The sequence below is a fragment of the Larus michahellis genome, chromosome 3 (genome assembly GCF_964199755.1).
Source record: "Larus michahellis chromosome 3, bLarMic1.1, whole genome shotgun sequence".
Classification (NCBI taxonomy): Eukaryota; Metazoa; Chordata; class Aves; order Charadriiformes; family Laridae; genus Larus; species Larus michahellis.
Window position 1 is genome coordinate 8,882,761 of NC_133898.1, and position 22,648 is coordinate 8,905,408.

The 22,648-nt window shown below is 44.4% G+C and overlaps 1 long non-coding RNA gene across 1 annotated transcript in view; it reads left to right on the forward strand.

Annotated features, from left to right (window-relative positions):
- The window catches only part of LOC141740210 (uncharacterized), a 66,728-nt gene extending 44,282 nt beyond the window's left edge, over nucleotides 1-22,446 (forward strand). The window contains exons 3-5 of the long non-coding RNA XR_012585912.1: nucleotides 10,883-10,926; nucleotides 14,624-14,708; nucleotides 22,312-22,446. This is a non-coding gene — a long non-coding RNA (uncharacterized LOC141740210). The remainder of the gene's footprint in view (nucleotides 1-10,882; nucleotides 10,927-14,623; nucleotides 14,709-22,311) is intronic.
- Nucleotides 22,447-22,648: the final 202 nt, after the last annotated feature.

A 22,648-nucleotide genomic window follows, 5' to 3' on the forward strand; every position in this document is an offset into this window, starting at 1 on the left:
GTGCACATAAAGGAGTTTGCGGCGTTGCGTGGTGCTGCTCACAGCATGTCTGTGTTTCTAACCAAAGGCAATGGTCCACCTGGAGAACATCCCCTTTTACCCAGTGAGCAATGGCACAGGTCAGGACTGCAGGAAAAATCCATGTGTGAGAGAGAAAGACGGAGATGTGGGGTCAGTGGAAGAACAAAATGGATAAAAAAGGAAGGAGGGCAGTGATGTTTAACTTGGGATATGGGAGTAACTCTCCAGAGACAACATCCTCTTTCTAATCTTAGACTTCCTTAGGAGATATATATGTCTGTGTCTGTACGTATAGGTACATGCACAAAAGCACGCTTATGTAAAAAAGAAAAAGCACCCACAGCCCTTATGAACCCCTCTGCTAAGGACTGTACATGGCTCTTCTAAGGTTTAAACCTGCTCGTGATAAATGTGCTGCTATTCTGGCTGCAGATTTTTATTTCTGGGGATATCAATTGAATTCTTATTATGAAAGCAGAAAATTGGAGTTACATCTGGTGACTGACGCATGTGACAGTATCACTGCGAGGAATTCCAGTTTCCTGAAGCTTTTCAATTAACTCGGTGCACTTTTCCTCAGGTGCTATGCGCTTGGTTTTTCAGCGTGTGCCTGCTTCCAAGTTGTAAATCAACGAGTTGGTTATTGTACTTTTGTAGGAGCACTTGTGCCAGTAAAATGAAACAGCAAATAATAAACCCCAAGGAGATTTATATAGCCTGAGTTGATGAAACGATTACTTTCTCATTCCTAGGCTCGCTCAGAAAGGTGGGTTAAAAATAACCGAAAATTTACAAGAGCCTAAAACCGAATCTGAAAAGTACAACCTCAGCAACTTATTGGGCTCAGCCTAGCGAGCGCCAGATTTACTGTTTGCAATTTCTTCAACTTGTTCGGTCATTTTTTTTTTATTTTTTTTTTTTTCCAACTGCCCCCTCCCCAACTTGATGACAAGCCTTGGCAAAAACATCTGTGCAAATAAAGCAGGGGAAGGAGTGAAGGTACCTGGCAAAGAGCCCCCTGTGTCTGCTATGGCAAAAATGGTTGATAAAAGCATCCTTTCCCCCAGTAGCCTGCAGTCTCCGGGGCTCATGTCCCACGTGGCGGATGAAGAGGCTGCTTGGGCTATGGGCGCCGAGGGCCTCGGCCGTAGTCCGGAGGCTCCTCACCATGGGTGAAGTTTTCAGCAAGGAGCTGAGAAACTCCCCCTGTGCTTTCAGAGGTGCATGAGGAGCCTGAACCCAGGCAGGGTGGGAATGTCTCCCTCGGGGCTCCAGTCCCTGCACCCAGCACTGCTAATGGCTTGTGCGTGGTGACTTTTTTTTCCATGCTAAATGACAGGAGCGGAGACTGTACCTGGTCTCTGCAGAACTGTTGTCCTCTGAGCCTGACCAGGAGCGGCTGAGCCTGACCCACGGGGCCCTACTGCGGGCAAGGACTTGGTGTAAAGGGTGCGTGTAAGGCTTTACGCAGCGGGGGCCTAATGCCCTGACGACAGGAGCATGCAGCAGTGGTGCCAGGCCATCAGCAGAATGCTTGTGATCAGCACGTGTAGGACCAGGGCAGGGCAGAGAGGGGCGAGCAGTGATTTGGGAGCGATGGGAGGACTAACTGCATTGCTTAAAAGGATGCGTGTTGGTTTTGTCCGTACCTGATACGTCATCTTGATAAATGCTCTGCTGACAGCATTGGGATTAAGCTGACAGCACTTTCCTTTCAAGACACGTGGGGAGGTCCCACCTTCAGCTGGAGCTGGAGCACTTGGGGTCAGAAAGCAACAAGTCAGTGGCCGTATACCTCTACCCCGCTGATGATGGCAAAAGCCCTGAAATACTGCATTCTCCCTGCTTTTTGCTCTGCTGCTGCAAGTGAACAAACCCAGCAGCCTCTCCTCTTGCTCAACTAAGGTGCCTTTGTGTCCTGATTGTCCTTTTCTTCCGTTTGAGCTTTCTGAGTGCCTGAGAACAAGTCTGTCCTCTTCATGAGTCATTCCTGACTCACCACTCTGCCAAGGACATGCCAGGTCCCCATGCACTGGGGACAAGCAAAGGTGGTTTCCTCTGTGTGACCCCCAGGCTTGATCGTGGGGGTGCAGACTCCTTGGAAGCCGTCTTGCTCTCCGCTCCCTATTGAGACCTCCTGAGGAAATGGTGACATGCTCCAAAGCTCTCCTTCAGGGAACAGCTTAGGGGTTTACAGCCTATAAACACTGTCTTTTTGGTACTCTTCCTCTTCTCTTAGAATGTGGGCAGGCGAGTAACGCGTTCCAGGTTGATGCAGTGAATGCTGCCCCTTTGGCTCTGCATCACACCATGTCCCATCTTGTACCTCTGATCCCAGCAGGACAGTGAGGGCCAGCCAGGATACTGGCACCTCCCTGTCCAAGGCTACTGGTGAAAAAAGCTTTAGTCTACATTTTCCTGTACAATGTCTTTAGAGTTCATTCTAAAGGCAGGGGGGAAATAAAGAGATTTGTTTGTTTACCAGTTGCAGAAATGTTTTCATCGTAAATCAGGAATAACAAAAGAACATGAAGGTGGGCTGTTAGGTCCTTCCAATGGAAAGTTCTTCGTCCCCCAGAAAATGAAATCTCTATAAACATGTTTGTGTCTTTGAAAAGGCTTTTTTTTTTTTTTTTTTTTTAAAACCGAGAACAGTGTCAACACGTTGCTTTCAGCTGGCCCTGTGACTCTCCCCGCGTCACACTCCTGTCCCCAACCGGAGGGCATTCCCCAGCTATTGTCAGGCCGCATCTATCAGTGCCACAAATCTTCAAATTAAAAATGGTGGCTAAAATAAATAATGATACACATTTTAATGAACCAATTACCCTCTGAAGGTTTGCATGTGATTCTTGTTTTCTAGGTTATATAAAAGCTAAGGGTGGGATTTTCAAAACCACTCATTGGTGGCCTAATTCCGCTCCCATTGAAGTCAATGGGGCTTTCTTACCCTCGACTGTAATAGGAGCAGGGTTAAGCCAGCGCTGAGTGCTTATGAAAACCACATCCTAACTATGCTCCCAGACCTCACCCATATTTCTGCTTTCATGGCATGAAATTTGTTTTCATCATATTACATGTGCTGGAATGCTGATGTCTAAGGGAAGCTACTCGGGGTTGAGTTCAATATTAATTCTGACCGGGCTTGGCTTTGTGGGTTAGGGCTGAAGCGTTCCTGTAAGTGCAGCGTAGAGGCTCATCACACAAATAACGTCAGCGGTGTCAGGACAAGTCAGAGCTGGGCCAGGCCCTGACTTGTCCCAGGTGCTCAGGGTTTAGGGAAGGCACAGGAAGCACCTTGTCCTCCAGGCAGACACCTCCTGCCTGGACCAGACTGCTCCACCAGCCATCTCAGTACCTTGTGTCCTTGCTCATGGAGGAGGCAAGTCTGCTGGGAGCGTTTCTGGGGGGACTATGCCTAAAACAGTGTGTGCTGCCATTCTCATGGAAGTCAGTGTCCCAAGTCAGCTTTTTTTGAGTGAAGGTCCTCAGCCATGGGCCCATGGAGCTCTGTTGGCTTGAGGCAGGACCAGCCTTCTGAGAAAAATGCTGGGAAACAACATGTGCGGGGTTTTTTTCAGATTATTGGACTTTCCACACCAATACCATTTGGATAGACGGTATCTGTTTAGCTCAGAAGTGTCAGCTCTTCAGAGAGAAGTGCCAGGTTGCTACTCTCTGCAAGCTTTGTCATTTTTTTTCTTTTTGGTGCTCTCTTTTTCCATTTTATCTTCTTTTTTTTTTATTTGATGTGTGAGAGGAGGTCATTTGCAGTTGCTATAAAAGTTATACTTTGATTCTCAGTTTCTTGATAAAAACTTGACCTCTATTCTATTCTTTTATTAAAAAAAAAATAAAATCCAAAACAAAACAAACAAACCAGCAAAACAGGTCCCTAATCTTACCCCTTAATGTCACTATAGCACATGGCCTGTCCGACAGGCTGGCAAAAATCCTGTATTTTGTACTTGAGCTACTTTGGAAGTGACTGTGGAGGGGGGAGGTGGCTGTGCCGGGTGATTTGGTTGGGCTCAGCAGCAGATGGCATGTGACGGATCCCATCCCAGTGACCTCTGCCATCTCAGGATTTTTGTTGGGAACCTGGTAGAGTCTAAAATGACTCCACCAGTGAAAACTCAGCATAGGGAAGAGCTCCCACGCCAGTCTCCCTATCCCAGTGATGAAACCTACCGGAAAGAGCTACGGTCTCTTTCCCTGTAGCCAAGAAAGTCATTTTGCATTCCCTGCAGAAGCTGGGCTGAACTTGGCCCATGGATGATTGTTGCTGTCGATCCAAATCTCCCAAAAGACCGGTGTATTTTCTTGCTAATAAATGTCCCACAAATGTTTTGAATTTCTGCATTCATTAGGGCTTAGGGAGGCTATTTGTCAGGACCAAAGACGTCTTCTACAATAAACCAGCAGCTGTCTGCAAAGGGTGAGGAGACATTTGTTGCCGTGAGCTGAGTCTGCTGTCAGCAACCAGGCCCCTGACCAGCCCTAGTAAATGTTTTATTGATTTAATATTAAATTAACTGCCTGGGCATAAGGAGTGCATTATTTTTAATGGCATTCTGATATTAGGGACTGCAGTTTGCTAGAATGCACCTGTAAAATTAGTATCCCCTAGTATTCTGCAGGAGCCATAAAACGTAATGCTCTTTGTGTGCAGCGCTCTGAAGCTCGACATGGGTAAAGTTACACGGGGTTCGCTTGCAGCCTATCTGATGGCTGCACCAACTCCTGCTGGGAGAGGAGGAGGAGGAGTTAAGTCATCTTGGAAGGCTTAACCCAAGTTCATCTCTCCTTTGCTCTGAAAAGGCATAAATGGAGCCTGTGAAGCCTGGGCACTCGTAATGGCAAGGCACCTTCTGTAGGAGGTTACTGTTGGAGCAAATTCTTTTCCCTGTTTTTTTTCGGTTAATGAAATAAAGGGGAAAAACTAGAATTAAAAAGCATCACTTGTTCAGCCCCAAATGCACCGCTCTGGAATTTGCCTTTTTTAGTGAAAGAAAAGGCATTTGGAAACAAATATCATTCAAAACTTAAATAAACAAACATGTTCTTTAGTGTAAGAATGAAAATATTTGCTAATTTTAGAATTCATGTCACTTTTCTATTTTAAGCTGGACTATGAAATTAACAGAGGAAAAATTTCAGCCCAAATAAAAAAATTGTTCAAGTAACATCAGCCAGCTGTAGTTCGTATCATTCTTTACCTCTGGAAATTGAGCCATAAGAAAAGTAGACGCATCCCTGGGAGCTCACTGCTCTCCTCCCTCTGGGTAGGGCACAGCGGCCACCGCTGCCTCCCTCCGGCAGTGACGCTCGGGGTAGCTGGAAAGGATCCCTACGGCGGTGTTTTTAGCTCGAGGAAACACACTACGGATGTGCCCGTGCATCGATTTTTACCAAAGTCCACAGCAGTTTGAGTAAACTCAATGTCTTTCACGAGCGCACAGATGACGGTTGATGGGGACGCTTTTTGCACAAGCTTTGCTACCTAGCGGAAGAGTTGCTTTTGGTTCCTGCTGAGCACTGCAGCCTGTCTCCAGCTGCTGATCTCGTGTTTTTATCCAGTTGTCCTATTCAAGTACAAAGAGCGAATTTTTTTTCTTATGCCAATAACATGCACCTTGCTGCTCTACAATTACCGTTGGTTTTGCTTAAAATTAGCGATTGCTGTTTTGCCATAGCAACCTTTTTCTTTTCTTTAAAATGTGCACCTAGTAAATGTTGCGTTTGGTTTTATTAAGGTTGTAAAAATGCCACATTTGAGCTGTTTACATTTTTTAACTCCCTCCAAAATGGTTAATTACAAAATCAAATCTTTTTAAATGGCATTCAGATGGGGATTCTGAGAAATCCCAAGATTTCTGAGAAGTTTGTTTCACATTGATTTCACAGCAATGAATCACAATGCTGAAACAATAATGGATCCAAGACGAATCGACAAGCACAAAACCAATATATTAGTACTTCCAAGTACTCAGTTATAAAAACAAAAACATTAATTAGAAATTCATAACGTCAGGGGATGAGGTAGGATACCAAATTTTGTATGTTTTGTCATTAAAGTTTCTTTAAAAACTGGGGAGCTCCGGAGCTCCACAGATAATTGAGTGACCAAATTAATTTCAAGGAGCAACTATTGGTAGGACAGCCGTGCCAGTGGGTGGATCTGATACAATGCATTATTCAACTGCTTCCTTAAATATAAGATCGCTCTCTTTATAAATCTTGTTTATAAAGCCACTAATGATCTCTGTCTTCTGATTGTTATCTTGGATGTACCAGTGAATGAAATCCATGTTTTATTACTCCTAAGGCAAATGTTGACAAGAAAAGTTTATGTTTTGTTTTGATTTTCCAGAGGAGATATGATTCTGCTTCCAAAAAAATGAAAATTTCATAGAACTTACTTTTTCCACAGAGTTTTGAGGACCAAAAATCAAATACATCTCTTCGAGGGAAAGCAGGTCAGAAAATTGAATCATAATTTAAGAGATCAATTATTGTCTGCTGATATTGTTGATTCAACAGACACAGTTTCTGTAGGAAGTTTCAGAAGAAAAAGGCTCACAAGCTCTCCCTGTGAGAGAGACCTCTTGTTCTGATAGTTGTGACCAAGTTATAATGAATTTATCAGAAGACAAAGTCTACCCAGCACCTCTCCAAGGCTCTGGACCGTGTGGTGCACCAAGGGCCTAGAGAAAACCATGTAGGGTGGATCTGTGTAAAGACTTCTGTTGACTTCTGTAGATAATATATCAAGGCAACCTCTTGGGTTTTGTATCATGATGTTGATGATGTTCTTCCCACTCTTCCACCCGTTTTCCCTTGGTTTTTTTGACACTCATTTGGCACCTTTCATGTAATGTTCAGGTGAGCACTGTAAGGGGCCCCAAATTTTGCATTTTGGGCCATTTGCACAGACTTTGCAAAGACATGGCAGCTTAGTACTAGTTTTAGGAGCTCTTTATGTGAGTGAACTGGCCATTTTGTGCTGGCTCTCGTCTCAGCTTTGAGACTGAAGATTAGGAAATTATACAAGAAGGTGGGTGACTGTTGGATGATTGGTTTTTAGTTGAAAAATACAGATAATTCATTGCTCAGGCAACTTGAGCTGACAGAGTCAAACCATACTTTTTTCGAAGGATGTGGTGGATTTACTTATTCCTGTTTCTGTGTTTGATTTACTACCACATGATTTCATTAAATAAGAACTTAACATGAGGATTTCTGCCAAGCAACTTTAGGCAAGGCCCATATTCCACAAATCCCTAAATTTGAGGGTGGTGGGTGGGGGAATCATCATATTTTTCTAGCAGATGTCCGTTCTGCCTGTGGACTAGAGTTTGGGGTGGTTTGCTATTACTGTTGTTGCTTTAAAGCCCTTGTGAAATGATGTTTTTCCTCCCATTAGATAATGAACTTGAAATTTTCCCTTCACTGAAGTTGATGATAACTTTAATAACTATTAATTCTCTAATTAATAACAGCATTGGAGAGAATAAAGGAGAAACCTTCAAGCAGGCAGCGTTTCAGGCTTGAACTGGTTTCAAATTCAGACGGGGTTACCTGGAGCGCTCTCTTGCCCTCCTCCAATGTAAGGCCACACAACTCGTGTTTGTTGGTATTTTTAAGTAGATTAAAGTGTGTAAAAAGGTTCCTCCCTTTAAATACTGGATAGAAAATCCATATCCTGGTAGCTCAACTGTCCAGGTCACGTCAATTTTCTGCGGAAGAAAATGAGAAAATGCAAAGAAGAAAATGCAATGAGGAAATAAAAAGTGATGTAAGTTGGCCAAGAAGTAAGTTACACTTCTTGGCCCAGGCTCTGAGGTGGTATAAATCATTACCACGCAACTTCCACTTCACTGAAGTTTTCAATTTGACCTGTTGTCAACTTTGAGCGAAGGTGATAACAGTTGAAATTACACTAGCCCCAAAGCACTTTTGCCCACTTTTGTATGTTGATCTTCACCCACAAATGCTACTTCTGTCTCAGTCCTCAGCATTAGGGTGAATATAATGCAAACTGAGATCACAGGAACAATGCCACCACTGGAGATCTGGCTTGGGAGAAAGCCACACCTGGGGCAGATCTTGGTCTCCATTTCCAAGCTAGGTACCAACTCCTCTGCTTGAGAAGGATTTCTAGATGACACCTAGCAAGGAGAGGCTGGAGGCATTTTAGTGATTCTTGTCTACTGTAACCATCCTCAGCAGACTCTTAGTGTTGTTTTGAATGCTCCAGATGAGTACCTGCACGTGTTTTGGGGAGCCATTCTTTGGACACCATGCCAAGATAGCTCACCTGAGCTCAGGAGCCCAGACCAGCACACACAGCCCCTGACCAGAGCAAGCTGGGAAGGCAACCTGCTAATGGTTACCCTCAGTTCTTCTGTTTTCTTCTTTTTTCTGCTCTTCTTGGCCATTTCAGGTCTTGGCTTCAGATGACAAATGGCACCATCAACCATCTAGCATCCAGCACCTCATGCTGCTGCTCTCCTTTGAAACACCATAGGTGTTCTGGTCATTGCCCCAAGAAATTGTGTTTACATCATCTCTGAGAGACATTCAGAGTTAAGAGAAAAAACGGCCAAAACAGCTTAGTGCTTTTGGCTTATTGTTTGAATATTTAAAGACACTGCATCTGGAAAGTATTCCATTAATTTGTGGCTAGCACCCATATATCAAATCCATGAGCTTCCAAGTAAACAGCTGTCACTGGAGCTGCCACGGCGGGAAATTGGCACTGCTAGCTTGTGGTGAGCAGAGAGGGAACACACTGGTACAGACTAATCCAAGGAGGAAACATTAACCCAGATGTGTGGAGGACAATGAATGAATTGTTCCTTAGAGCTCCTCAACTTCTCAGCTGTATTTATGAGACACAATTAAGGCCTCAGACTATTATATTCACTCACACACATACACAGAAGCATACATATCATCATAGCCAGAAAGACGGGGTTGCATACTAAAACTATGTACCATAAAGCAGTCTCCAAGTCATCCCCACACGTGTGGGAAGGGGGACACGTGTTTAAGGGAGAGAGGAGACTGTCTCTGTTGGTGGCAACCCGTCTTTAGGCTGGTTGGATCAGGTAGGCATCTTTCGATATTCAGACAGTTTGAAACACAAGCGTTCATGGTTTTCTCAAGGAAGACATGGTAGAGCCGGGACCCATCCAGGCATTGGTGTAGCGGGGGCTGCGTGGGGTGCTTACCACAAAACTTGAGATGCTTTGGGGCTGTTGGCAGTGCCAGGGGCCTCAGCTGGAGTTGTGACTTCACGTACAGGCAGCGCAGAGCAGTGCAAGAAGCTCTCCCTGAAGCCAGGTGAAGTGCTGAGGCAAAGACTCAGCTTCAGCTTTCAAACGCTGCTGTTATTGGCAGAGCTGTTTGTTGTGCGGCCCAGGGCAGTGGGGTGGGGGCCTGTTATTTTCAATTGCATGTTTGATCAGTCTGTTTTCCATGTAGTGCTCAAGTAAATGAACTAATTAATTAAGAGGAATTGTATACATGGAAGTGGGACAGAGATGATATCGCTATTTATGTTTTCTTGCGAGGGGTGTTACGGAAGTGTTGAAAAACCCCAAGGCAAAATCAGGGTCCCTGGTGGTAGGTGCTGTGGGGCATCTGGGAAGCTTCCAGCTGAAATGGAGGAAGGACAGCAAGAAGAAAGGTTTCCCATCCCCTTTCCAGAAGGGGGAGGATCTGCGGCAAAGGGAGATGAGTCCCGAGAGGAGGCGTCCACATCAATCCCAGGGGAAGCATGGATGGCCCGGGATGGAAGGGAAAGCCCTTTCCTGCTTCTGCCCAACAGCTGCTCTGGCATATAGTCTAGATGCTCTGGCACTCCACCGGACTTGGGGTTTACCTTCTGTTTACTAACCAACCCAAAGCGTGGTTGAACTGGTGACCTAAAGGTGAAAGGCTCTGCATCTTATTAGAATTACCGTGAGCTGCTGAATGAGTCCCCCATGGCAGTTAAGATTTGATTATGGTTCTAGAAAATGTTCAGCTTTTACAATTAGTGTCAAAGCAGTGGTAAGCCCCTCTTTGATTCCTGGGTGTAGGCTCGTGCTTTTCTTAACCTCACACATATGCTGGCATATTTACAGTAAGTGCTCAGGGGTTTGCTTTTTTTATTATTTTTTTTTTATTTTATTTTTGAATTAAAAATGAAAGTTCCCCAGGGAAATTATGCAATGGGAAATAGCCACTTCAATAAACTTGACTCACACATTTTATTGATTATGGTAAATTTAATTATTCCATTTAAACCTTGCTTACACACACAAAAAAATTTATCCTTTTCTTCCTACATGTTTTTTCCTGTTTTTGTATTCCTCTCTACAGACCAAAAGTATACTATATATTATTTTAAATTTTTTAGAGGAGAAATACTCAAGGCTAAGCCATAATTATAAATTAAAAATTAGAAAACGTACCATAAATCTTATTTAAAACATCTTCAAATAGAACTACTAATTGTTAAACAGCAGTAATTATAGCTTTTAAATACTCTTTTGCCTCTGCCTATATTATGTGCACCATTTTTGCTAAGGGAGACAATTATTCAAGTGCAAAGGATGTTAAAAAAAAAAAAAACCAACCCAAAACATAGAGCAAAATAGGTATTTCTCCTACTCAGTACTTTGTTAGGTGATACTGTTAATTTTCTTTATACTTGGATAATACCCAGAGGTCTCAATCTTCTTTGGAGACCATTGCACTGAGGTCTTTAGAGGCTACAGTCCCAAAGGCAGCAAAAGAGCTGCTGGTCCCTGAGTCTTAACCTTATTTCTCTACAAAGTGCTGCTAGTGGGTGTTTTTCTTTCTCTTTCAGTGAGCCGATGCTTCTTCTGACCTACCGAACTGCGTTCAATCCAGGTAATCACCTTTTTTTAATTCTTAAGCTTATGAATGGTGTCTCCTTCCTGGGGAAATGCATTCATTCATTACCTTGTGACTGTTCCCATGGATACAGGTCTATGGGACTGAGAGCAAAGCAATTTACCATGGCTAGAAATTAGGACGTGGGAAGAGGAATTATCACTAGAGGTGAAGAAGCAAAAGTAATTCACAAAGTCGGTACTCTCTCTTGCATGACAGGACTCTTCAGAGGCAGACCATCCCAGCAGTGAGGCAAATCATGGTTGGCCTTCCTCCTTGAAGCTGCAAAATTCAATCTGGAGAGGGGATATTTGTGGTTCTGGAAGCTGAGGCTAGCCCCTCTTGAAAATCGAGATGGGGGCCGGGATTTGTTCAAGTCTTTGTTGCTTCTAGATACATCTTTCATCCAAGTTGTCAGACCCGGGCTTGTCTGAATCCCACGGCCAAATCCTCATCCAATATAATCTGAAAGGGCCCCAATTATTTCAAAGCAGCTGCACCTCCTTGCTCAGTGGGGTGAGCGTGGGAGAAGCCAGTGTGAGTGCGGGGATGCTGAAGGAGGAGCAACAGGGCTGGCATGTAGGAGGTTCTGGAGGCTGCAGGGGAGGTGGTGTCTCCTTCACTCTCCTCCAGTTTTTCTCCTGGTGGCACGTTTGGCTGCCACCACCGTCAAGCACAGTGACCAGCCTCGCACCCTTCTGGATATCCCTTCTTGGCAAAAGATGGAGGTGGGGAATCTTCCGTGGAGACCTCAATGCCATTTACATCCTTGGGTTTCCTGCATTATACAGCATAAGTGATTCAACACAGGGGAACTTGTCCCATGGCTTGGAAAAAAAACATAAAAATTGGATGCTCTGTATCCTGGTAGGCTTTGGATTTATTTGCTTTATTCAAAAAGTATAGCTGGAAATAAGTACTTACGTATTTCTAAATGACCTACCCTTAAAAATAACCACAATCTGATCTAAAATGGCTCCCTTGAATTAAATGGATTCACTCCAGCTTGCACCAGATGTGGATTAGGCCCCAAGATTCATGGAAGCCCAGTTGCGATGACCTTGAAAAAGATTAGAGATGAGTTTAGAAGCAATCAAACCAAATCATAAGCCTGGCTGATTTTGTTCGTTTTTCTGGCAAGTCCTAGTTTTCTGAGAATATGACCATGTTGTAATATGTATTACACCAAATCCTTCACTTATTGAGCCCATTGCCACAGATGTCACTCTCCGTGCCATAACTCCCCAAGACATTTCAATTTCCTTCCCCGTAACTGTCACCACGCTTGCTCTGGCCGCCGCGGAGAGGGAATTTAGCCACGTAGCAGATCCCAGGCTCAGCTTTTGGCCTAGATGACACGCAGAAGAATTATTTTGCAGATGGGCCAACCTAGGACATGTGTTCCCGCTGGGATCGGCGCTCTGCTCCTCCCTCGCTGCCTCCTTAATGAGAGTGCAAGAGCTCGAACCAACAGCCAACTCCTCGAATGGCAGCAACAAAAGACTCCTTGTCGTTACCCAGGCTGACTCAAAACAGAGTAGAAAAGGTGTTTTTCTTTGACAGAGCTGCGGATCACAGGCTCGCAATATACAGCTTGTCACCTAGTGCTGTCGGTGCTGCTCTCTCTTAAGTTATAAAAATCACCTACTTACTCCTTGCCTCAGTTTCCACAACTGCGGGCCGTGGGCTCTGTGAGGATTAGTACAGCAGACGTGGTGCTTGGCTCCTAAGGTGATGGTGATAATACAGAGAGAAATACAAGCAACAATCCAAATTGAATGCCCTGACAAGAAGGAATTTTGAAACCTAAGAGTTTAATAATCACCCCAGAAGAAAAATTTCTCTTCCACCTTCCCTCCCAAAAACGAAGCCCAAGTCTGTTGTCTCCATTTCTGCTTTTCGCAGTCTTGCCTCACGATCTACATGAAAACTTGAAGGGGAAAAAGCCAAATGCTTCTTGCTCTAATTTTTGAAATGGCACAGTTGCAGTGCCCTTGACATTTTTTGTTTTTCCTCTGGATGTTTTCCTTTCAAAGCCAAGTGCCCTCAAAAGCGTCTGCTTTTGCGAAGTGATTCCCTTTTGGTAGAACAGCATATTTCATAGAAATGTGTGTGAATTCCTTATATTTAGCCTACGTAACCACAAGCATATATGGTTCTTCTGAAGTTTTACCAACGATTTATATTTACTACTCCTTCAAAGAAAGCAGAATTGGGTGCCCTGTGGGACCCCTCCTCTCCCAACACACATAGACCTCAAAGTTGGAAGGAAGTTGCAGTATTATTTATTGCCTTGCCTTTTGTTATTATTTTTATTATTAGTGACACTAGCAAGTGCTGATCTAGTGAAGTGCTGCATACCTTCAGCTCCCATGGGAGTCCATGACAAGAACAAATATTCCCATAAAGCGTATTTGCCTGTAATGGCACTATGGTGAATCCTAGCCATCTTCCAGGCCTTCTCCAAACACAGGAAGAAGAATGGGATTGCCACAGAGGGAGACCTCCGGGGAGGAAGGTGCTTCTCACGGGCACGGGATCCCAGGGTGTTCTGGGAACAGCTTTAAGAAGAACATCTTCTGCAATGCCTTAATCCTGGTTAGTGCTGAACGTGCACAGAGTGTGCCCACCACTTGCTTCATGTCATACTGGCACCGTTGCGTTTCTCTGAGAATAAATATTTCTTCTCCTTCTCTTTGCAAGGATGCCATGATTTCGTGGGGGTGAAAAAGTCTTGACTTTTCCATGTCTCTTCCTGTTCCTTGAAGACCATGTGATTCACTGTTTCATTTTGTACACTGGAAGATGCATTCACTTTTTAAGCTTTATTTGTTTCCATTTTTCTGTTTATTTTTGTTATTATTAGTTAGTTCTAGAAAGAGCAGTCTGAATGCCTTATCTGCCAGAAGGCACGTGCGTGTGGTCTTTTTACTTTGCCATCCCTCCACAAGATTTCATTACGTTTGCCTAGAATTTAATCTGTGGCATGCAATGCAGAGCTGGTCCCAAGGCAGTGGCTCATCCCTTGACATCCTTTCTCTTAAAATCCCGTTTCCTTCCGTGTAGCTCCAGCCTGTGGGGTTGGCAGGATGGGTTCTCCCACTGCACCACGCTAGTCTGACATAATCATTGTAGTGTCACCGGGCAACATGTGGCAAACAGCTTTATTGCCAAGGACAAGCAACAAGCTGGGGTGAGTGAACCGCAGCTTCCAGTAGGAATGCTCCTCCATATTTTAACCTAGTCTTTCTTGGAGAGTTGGAAAAGAGGAGATTAGGGTCGGTTTTTTTCCCCTCCACGTGATTCACTGATGTTCGTAGTTGCACAAAGGGACACCAGGAATCCAATTTAAAAAGTGGTCATCCAGGGTTGTCCTGATGATTTCTTGATCACTGAAAAGGCCCAAGAAAGTTTGAGAGTCCAGCATCTCCCAGCAGCTGATCTGAAGCAAACCTGGAGCGGATAGCCCCATATCCTCAGAGCCCTCACCCAGCGCCCTTGGCCACTGAGACGTCACGGCTGATTTTTCAGTTGGCCAGAAGCCCGCACTGTCTCACTATAGAGCTCAGGCATGCCTTGAGACAAGAGTAACTAGTCGTGCCCCATCTATCTTACATGCTCTTTTTTTGAGCACCTCCCAGACTTTACTATGTTTATCCTCTTAGCACCTCTGTAATTATCTCTCTTGTAACAGATGAGAAACAGAAGAACATGGAAGTTTTGCAATTTGAGCTGAGCCACGTAGGAGCTCTTTGGCAGAAGAGGCAGCCTCCTGAGGGGTGAGTAATGTCCTTTTGACAATCCCATTAGACTTCTGTTTGTATCATTACGTACCTAGATACAAGCCCAAAATTAAGCCCAAAGTGTCTTACACAGAGCAAAGTCACTCTTTGAACCTGACTCTTCTGGGACCAAAGGCTGGGCTTTCGCTGCTGTCCTTCCCAGTCCCCATCACAATTCCCTGAGACCAGATCTGCAAAGCAGTTACGCTCTGTTTCAGTTTGAAGGATCAAGCCTTATTTATGCAAGTGATATAAACATCGTTTTAGCTTGACAAATATACAGAAAAGTCAGGAGAGCTGCAACTGTTATGTGCAGTGTCCTGCAGAATAATTTTGTCCAAAAGCACGGAGCGCACTCACAACTGTATTTTAAGCAATGTGACTGGCAAAGTGAGTCAGATGAGACTTGGCTACAAATATATGCTTATGGTGAGCCCTCTTAACTAATTAAATCAATAAGAACTTTACCATTGAACCTGAATACAGCTTTAAACCCTGAATCAGTAGTTGCGTGTAAGAGTTGCTGAGTGGAGAGGCAAACCGATGGGGCAGTGTGCTTCAGGGGGAGGCACACGCGTGGACTGAATGGAGGGCTCTGTGTAAAACCAAGCATGGCAATGGAAATCAAACCAGTAAGATGAAGGCTGGCTGATGAACGTCCTTCCCAGCGTGTGAGTCAGCGGCAGGTTAATTAGGCATAGCTAGGCAGGGAGCAGTGGTTATGACAGAAGAGGCTTTAATTGATAGGATCATTTTCAGCACAATAATATTAATTAGCAATTGCGATAGGGAGCACGAAGGCAGGTGGAGCACTTTCTGTCAAGGTATTTTTATAAGGAATTAGCCTGTATAAACACCCATTGTAAATACGTTGTCCTTGTCAGGTGTAATAACTGCCTTGGCACATCGCATCTCCACTGACAATGGAAAGATAATTAAAGACACAATTGCACGCTACGGTGTTTCTCCCAGATGCTAATTGTGTCACCGGAGAGATCTGAACAATTATATTAGGAAAACACTGAGTGTTAATAGTAATTTCCAAAATGCAGACAATAAATAGATTGAGAAAATGCTGTGAGTGTTGAGCCAGCCCTGGAAAAAGCTAGAGGAAAAACTGTGTTTCTGAAGCAAACGTGGAAATTTGAAATGGGAGTGAGGTGCCCAAACATCTTGGAGGAACTTAGCCCCTGAGCTTGCTGAAACCAAATCCTGCCCTACCCTACAAATAATTTCATATTTCACAGCCTTCACATTTTCCTCATATGTATGTTGTTCTTAGAAGCTTATACAAGGAGGGCTGAATCCTGAAGACATTACTTAAAGGAAATTTCTATTCGTGTCGCTGAATATTCACTGCTGATAATCCTAGTAATAATTCTCTTGAAAAACTGTGTTATATTACCTGTTGCATTTCATTATGTATAGCATATATAATATATTGTATAACTCTATATTACAGGTCTGCATTACATACCTGTAATACTATGTTCTGGTAATTAAACCAATTAAAGTGCAGTTATGAGCTCATTAAACTCAAGAAATATGGGATGTCAATCAATTCGGTTTTTATCTAGATAAAAATCTTATCAAAGCCAAGAGATTCAGTCCATAAAACCAAGTGTTCGGATGCCTGTGTCTCCATTTACGATGCATAGATAAACACGATCCCGAAAACGCCTGTATAGGCGCATGTGACCTGCTTGCACAGTCCCTGTTGCACAGCGAACTGCTGCTGGCTATTTTTACCTCTGGTTCCCATGATATATCTGAGTGGGATATTCTGTTACAACCAGAATCTTTTAAATATTTAATATCACATGATTCTTTACAGATCTGATATAAGCACTATGCAGCCCTCTGTTGGGTCTGTAGGTTTTGCACGTTGACCCTCGGTGGACGCCAGAATGCCTTGGACACGCCGAGTCATCCTGCCGTGGTCGGGTGCCTTTTTCCCAGGTGCTGCAGGACCTGAACTGATCCCTGCAGAGTCGGCAGGTCCAGCTCTCCCGCTCGGCTCTTACAGGCTGAGAAGTGATCCTGAATTAGCTCTTTTGAAGTGCTAGTGCATTCCTTGCCTGGAGCGGAACATTATACTCTGGAGTAAATACGCTCGTGGCAGAAGTCTTCATCCCACTCAAGTTCTCCCACGGCTCTTGCAGCGGAGATGGGATTTTGGGCAAAACCTCACTGCCATCCCAGTCAGTTGCTGGGAGTGTTTCCTGGGGCTGAGCGATGGCAATTCTGGGCTTCGCGCCTTGCATTAAGAAGAGGCGTTTGGTACAGCCATGTTGATGATCAGCAGAGACTGCAGAAGGAAGAATTCAAATTATGCAGAGAGGCAGCAGAGGAATGGCAGCGACAGCGGATTAATTGAGCTGGGGTCTGGTTCTCACACGGACAAAGCGTCTCGCCCGATGTTCTGCGCTCTGTTTTGTGCCTGCGTTGGTCAGATATATTTCAGGCTGCTGAGGGCAAGGACTGCCTTCATGCTATGTCTGTACAGCACCTGAACAGTCATCAAGCCTTGATCTTGGCTATCATCTCTAAGGGGGGGCTCTAACATAATACTAATATTAATAATAATGATGATGCCAATGAAAGTTACCTTTTAATATGGTCCAGAAAAGCCTCACACTTCAGGTTCAGCTCATCCAGAGCAGAGAAGCTGTTTATATTCATATTGTTTTTCTGGTGGGCAGGGTGTGTTCATGCCCAGAGTTGGAAAGCGTGGGGAGAAAAGAGAATTATGGAATGATTTTTCTATTGTGCCTAACAAGATTATGATCAGAAAAAGGAGGAGGGAGAGAGGAAAATGTGGATGATGATGTGATTACCAAAATGAAAGAATTTGAATATAATCATAGCAGTTAGGGAAATGTGTTTTTAAAGACCTTGAGAGAGGTCATAACGAGAGTTTACTTTGTAGATCTAATCACAGTTTACAAGACCATATGCCAGTTCCCAGTGGTGTCCATAGTGAACAGCAGGACACCAGTAATTTTCCAGATGTGGCTTCCCCCGTAGAAGGAGAACAAAACCATTGAGAAGAGCTGGAGTGACCCAGCACTGAGGGAACCTCTGAACTGTGCTACATCTTTTGGCTGGGATGCCCTCATGAATAGTTTGGTTGTTGCCTGGTAACATTGGCATAAATTCTTCTACAGTGTGGCTGAACCTGTAAGAGAAAAGGAGAAACTCAGAGAGGGATCAAAAGATCCAATTTTGTGGAAATTTCTTCATGAAACAGCGCTGAAGCATACATACCACCATGTCTGTTCTAGATGCCTGATGAGTATTTGGGGCTGCATCAGCAGTGGGGGAGAGGGGAAGGATGTTGGGTGCCACCCGGGCATTACTACCTTGTGAAAGGCCAGCACAGAGAAGGTCACAGTCTGAACTTCTGCCCTAAGCTTCCTGTAACTTCTGCAAACACTTGCGTGTCTGGCCCCCTTTGGTCAGATCCTTCTATCAGCCACCCTTGGGTCTCAGCATTGCCCCAGTTGCACTGCAGCATGAGCACCTTCCAGATCAGAGCACACCAGCAATGGGAGAATTCGCGAGGGACTGTGTGGAATCACCAGATCTTCTCCCATTTTTGTTCAGAGAGTCATGGCTACGGATGGCTTCATTTTGGAGGAGTGGACTTAAGAGCAAAAGGTATCCTGATGAAGGTGAAAAAAGGATGTTAAACAGGAAAGGAAGCTGTGGAATCATTTGATCTCTTCTGGAAGTTGTTCTTGCAGTCTAACGCCCTTGCTCCATGTTGCTCTTTACCTCTGTCTTGTGTGCTTTGTCCCCTGCTTTGTGAATGACATTAGCTCGGGGAAAGGAACTGTCACGGTCTGGTGATGACAGCGGTTTCTGATGTCACCTGTAACTGATTCATAGCAGGCTTTGGAAGATTAGGGGACAGGCTAAGATCCACCAGAAGAAGATAAGTGCCTGCACAATAGCTTCAGCCATGTAGGCTCTACCTGAGGTCTAAGCACTGCTTGCAACTTTGGTGGCAGTGAACGTATTGTCATTTCCACAAAAAAACCCATAGCTCATGGTAGCCAGATCTTTACATGGGAGGAAGCAGTGGCGTTTCCTAATGAGCTGGAGAGGGAAGGAGGAAATTTTAGTAAGCGACACCGACTGGTCATCTCGGAGCAATGACGCATCAGAAGACACCGAGACCTCGCTTTGCTCAGCCAAAGGAGCACGGCAGGAGCTGCTGAGTCAAACAAGAGAGCGGCTCCAGCCAGGGCCGTGCCGAGGAGCGTGCTGCTATACACATTACTAAGGATTGGTTGAGAAAACTTGGAGAAGAAAAGGAAAAAAGCCCTCATGGGAGATGGTCTATTTTTAATGAGCCCAAACCTCTTCCACAAATTAAGTGAAATATTTTAAAAGGAAACAATATTACTTTGGTTTTATTTGTTTCAGCTACTTAGTTACAGCTCCACGTGGACACAATTAATGGAGGAAATAGAGTATTTTATAAGCCCAAGACTCTGAGATAGATATTTTGTGACCATGTGAAATTCTTTGCCCTAATCACCACGCATTCCTTGGGAGAAGGCTGCATACTGCCGAAGATTATTAACCTCAGTTCCAAAAATGTTGTGTCTAGTCACTGAATGGCAGAGGTCAAAAATTGTCATGGCATTACTCAGTGACAAATTTTGCTCCCCATTTTTCATTAAAGTCCCTGCTGTCCATCTCTGGCTCAGGTCTGTTCTAATTCTGTTCAAAGTATTCCCCAGCAAGAAAGAGAGAAATGACCTTTCCACTGGAGCTAGTTTTATTTCCCAGATCCCTTTCAAACTCCCCCCTGTGACTTCATGTAAATCACTTTGGATGTTCAGTACCTCCTTTCTCCTTTTTTTTTTTTAATAGAAAGAATATGATTTCCCCTTTATTTGCCCATTTAAACAATGATTTTTTCAGGACAATGAATCATCTTATTAGAGTGGTATCTAACACCAACCCGTCTAATCTTTGCTGGTCAGAGAAGAAAAACAGACAGAGGTAAAATTGGGGATGAATGTTGTTCAGAAGAAGAGTTTCATTTGTGCCTTGCCTTGCTTTCTTGATGATAGGAAACAACGAAGAAGTTGCCCTTAGAAAAAAAACTAATAATGTTTTTTCATTCTTCTGGGACTTCCTCAAATATCAGAGACAGGACCCGTAAAGACCCAGGTCTGGGCTTTCTGGCAGGAGTGAGTGTGACGGCAGGGTGTGATTTCTGGATTTCCGAATGGAGACAATGACCAGTTCCTCAGATGATACAGGAGTATACACCTCATTAGTCAGCCCTCCGCTTCTCCTTTTTAGCTCTCAGGCCAGTGCTGCCGAGAAGATTTCATTGCAACGGGCTATTACGTGGAGGTAAACAACATCTCATCAATGCAGTAATCTGTGCAAATATCCTGATAGCTGAGCACAGCGGTGGAGTAAATAAACAAACAAGCCCAATGCCCCTTCCCCTCCACCACGCCAATAAATATCGTTTACTGTACACATCGCTCTTGAGGGCCGTGCAGGGCTGGTGTGAATCCATTAGCAGGGCAAGGGTGAGTGACTTCTGACTTCAGCGACCCTTAAAGTTAATCCAGCATTGTAGGGGCAGAATTAAATGTGATGAGCTCAGAAAGTGTGATAAAACCAGATTTAAGTGCACAGCTGGGCAGCAACCTATAAAGGCAGAATTTAAAACCGTAATAAAAACTTTGTAATCTAATTACGACGGTAAAGTTAAAGGTGAGGTATTTGCAGCATGATTCACATGCACCACGGCTAACCTCTGACATCTTGAATATATTATGTGGTTTCTTCACTACAGGAGTAATTTTTGAGTTGCTCTCTTGCACTTACGTGGTTCCCTAGGTTTTGTTCTCGCGTGCTGTCTTTGGAGGTTGCAGGACAGGACAAAACTGCGGATCAGCACTTTGCAAAGCATCTGCTTTCCCGTGCTTCTTGCTCGAGGCCTCTCAGGGCTGTTCCTCCCCGTCCTTGGGGCACCCAGCACCGAGGCACACGGGCAGGGCTTGCAGCAGGTGCACGCCCCCTCCAAAAAATGGCAGCTCCTAAGAGAGTGTGAAGAGAAACCACAGCAAGAGCAGGCATATCTCGAACTGGTTTTAGCCTAGCTAGTCTTAATACCAAGCGGAGGGAGGATGCAAAGCAGGTTACGGCCTGGATACAATTCTAGGCAACCAGCTCCTGTTGAAGCCCATGTCATCATGTCTTCATTGCAATTGGCACCTAATTAACGCCACCTCAGATATGCAGTCATCTCTCTGATTTCAGTGCTGGCTCATCCAAAAACCAAAGTGATAGGAAAAACCAGCCCCACGAACGCTGCCGGCTTCTCCTTCACCGCTGCCAGCGGACAGGGCTCGTTTTGCCCAGCTGGTGGGGTTCAGAATGCTCTTGCCAGGATGGACACTGTCAAGCATGACAACAACCTGACATCCAAGTCTAGCCTCTTTCAGCAGAAAGACCGTAAGGGGTTAAAATACTCTAAATTAAAAGTCTTTTTCCTGGGTCCCATTGAGCATTGTCCAGCATCCCAAGAGCACTGCACATATGGGGGACCTAGTGGTGGGATTTAAATAACTTTGCTCAAGCTGGTAACAGCTGGGCACTTGCTCTAGGAAAGGCAGCTGGCGAGATCATTCTGTCTTCAGCCACCCTGCGTCAAGACAGAAATTTAAAGGAATTTAGAAACCTACTCCATGTGATAGTTCCGAATTCTTTTTTTTTTTCTGCATCCCAAACAGCAGTAAAAAAATGGAACAGAAATGACAGAAGAAAATCTTTTTATATGAAGTCTGAAAAACTCTTATGTTCTTGGGTTTTTTAGCTAAAATAACTTGGTGGTATTTCTGAAATCAAATTGCATCTTATTTCATTCTGTTTGAATTTAGGTAAAAGGCTTCCTTTTAACTCTGTCTGATAGCAGGCTACATTCCTGTAGTGTAATGCTCACAGGAGTCGTTCAGGACAGCGTTGGTAGAATCAGCATCCCAAAATAAACTATGTCCTTCCCCAACACAGTGTGGACCCAGCTGATCAATCTCCACAAATGTTATTCTTAAACTGGTGAAATATTTACCATGTTTGTGAAATGAAACTGAAACATATCTGTTGCTTAGGTTTCCCCAGTGGGTAATCAAATAATATTTTTCCTGAAGGAAATGAATAATTTTTAAGATACTGCACTTCCAAACCTGTCCCTCTTTATCCCCTTTTTCCCCCTTTTATCAAGCTTGGAGGGGAACAGCAGAGCCATCACGGATACCCCGTGCAGGGTTCAGAGTGGTGTTGTCTCTTGTGGGAAGAGGAGGGTGTGAGAGCCATTGGCTAAAATTGATGATTGGTATCAGCAATGGGTGGGAAAGGGGTGCGGGGTGCTCTTGGAAAGCGACTACTCCATTTCCAAGGGTAGCTTGCATTTGTGGTAGCAGGCCTTTCTCATTATTGTTACTTAGAGAGAGATGCTTTCTGTTTTGGGATAGAAAAAGATGTTACATGTATACATTGAGGTGCATTATACACTTCTGCTGCTCCTGAGATAACTTCATCCCAAACTATCCTTCTCTTCATACAGCTGTACAACAGCTACACCAGGGTACAACCCTCTGCAGGAGACAACAGCTACGAGACTATGAGAAAACACCACAACAAACACCCCGAAACACAGGAAGGAGCCTGCCAGCTGCAGAAAGCCAGCGTGAGGATCAAAAGAGCAACATCCCAGGTACAAACAGGGTGAGATCCTATCAAGCCCAGGCCAGCAACCACCCACTGCGCGCTCCACTGGGTTTAGAAATCCCATCCTGTACGGCAGCTTCTACATGCTTGAGCTCACTGCACCACAGAGCGAGTAAGGGAGCACTTAACACCCTCAGTCTGCAAGGCACAGACAGGAGGTGGTAAATACCTTG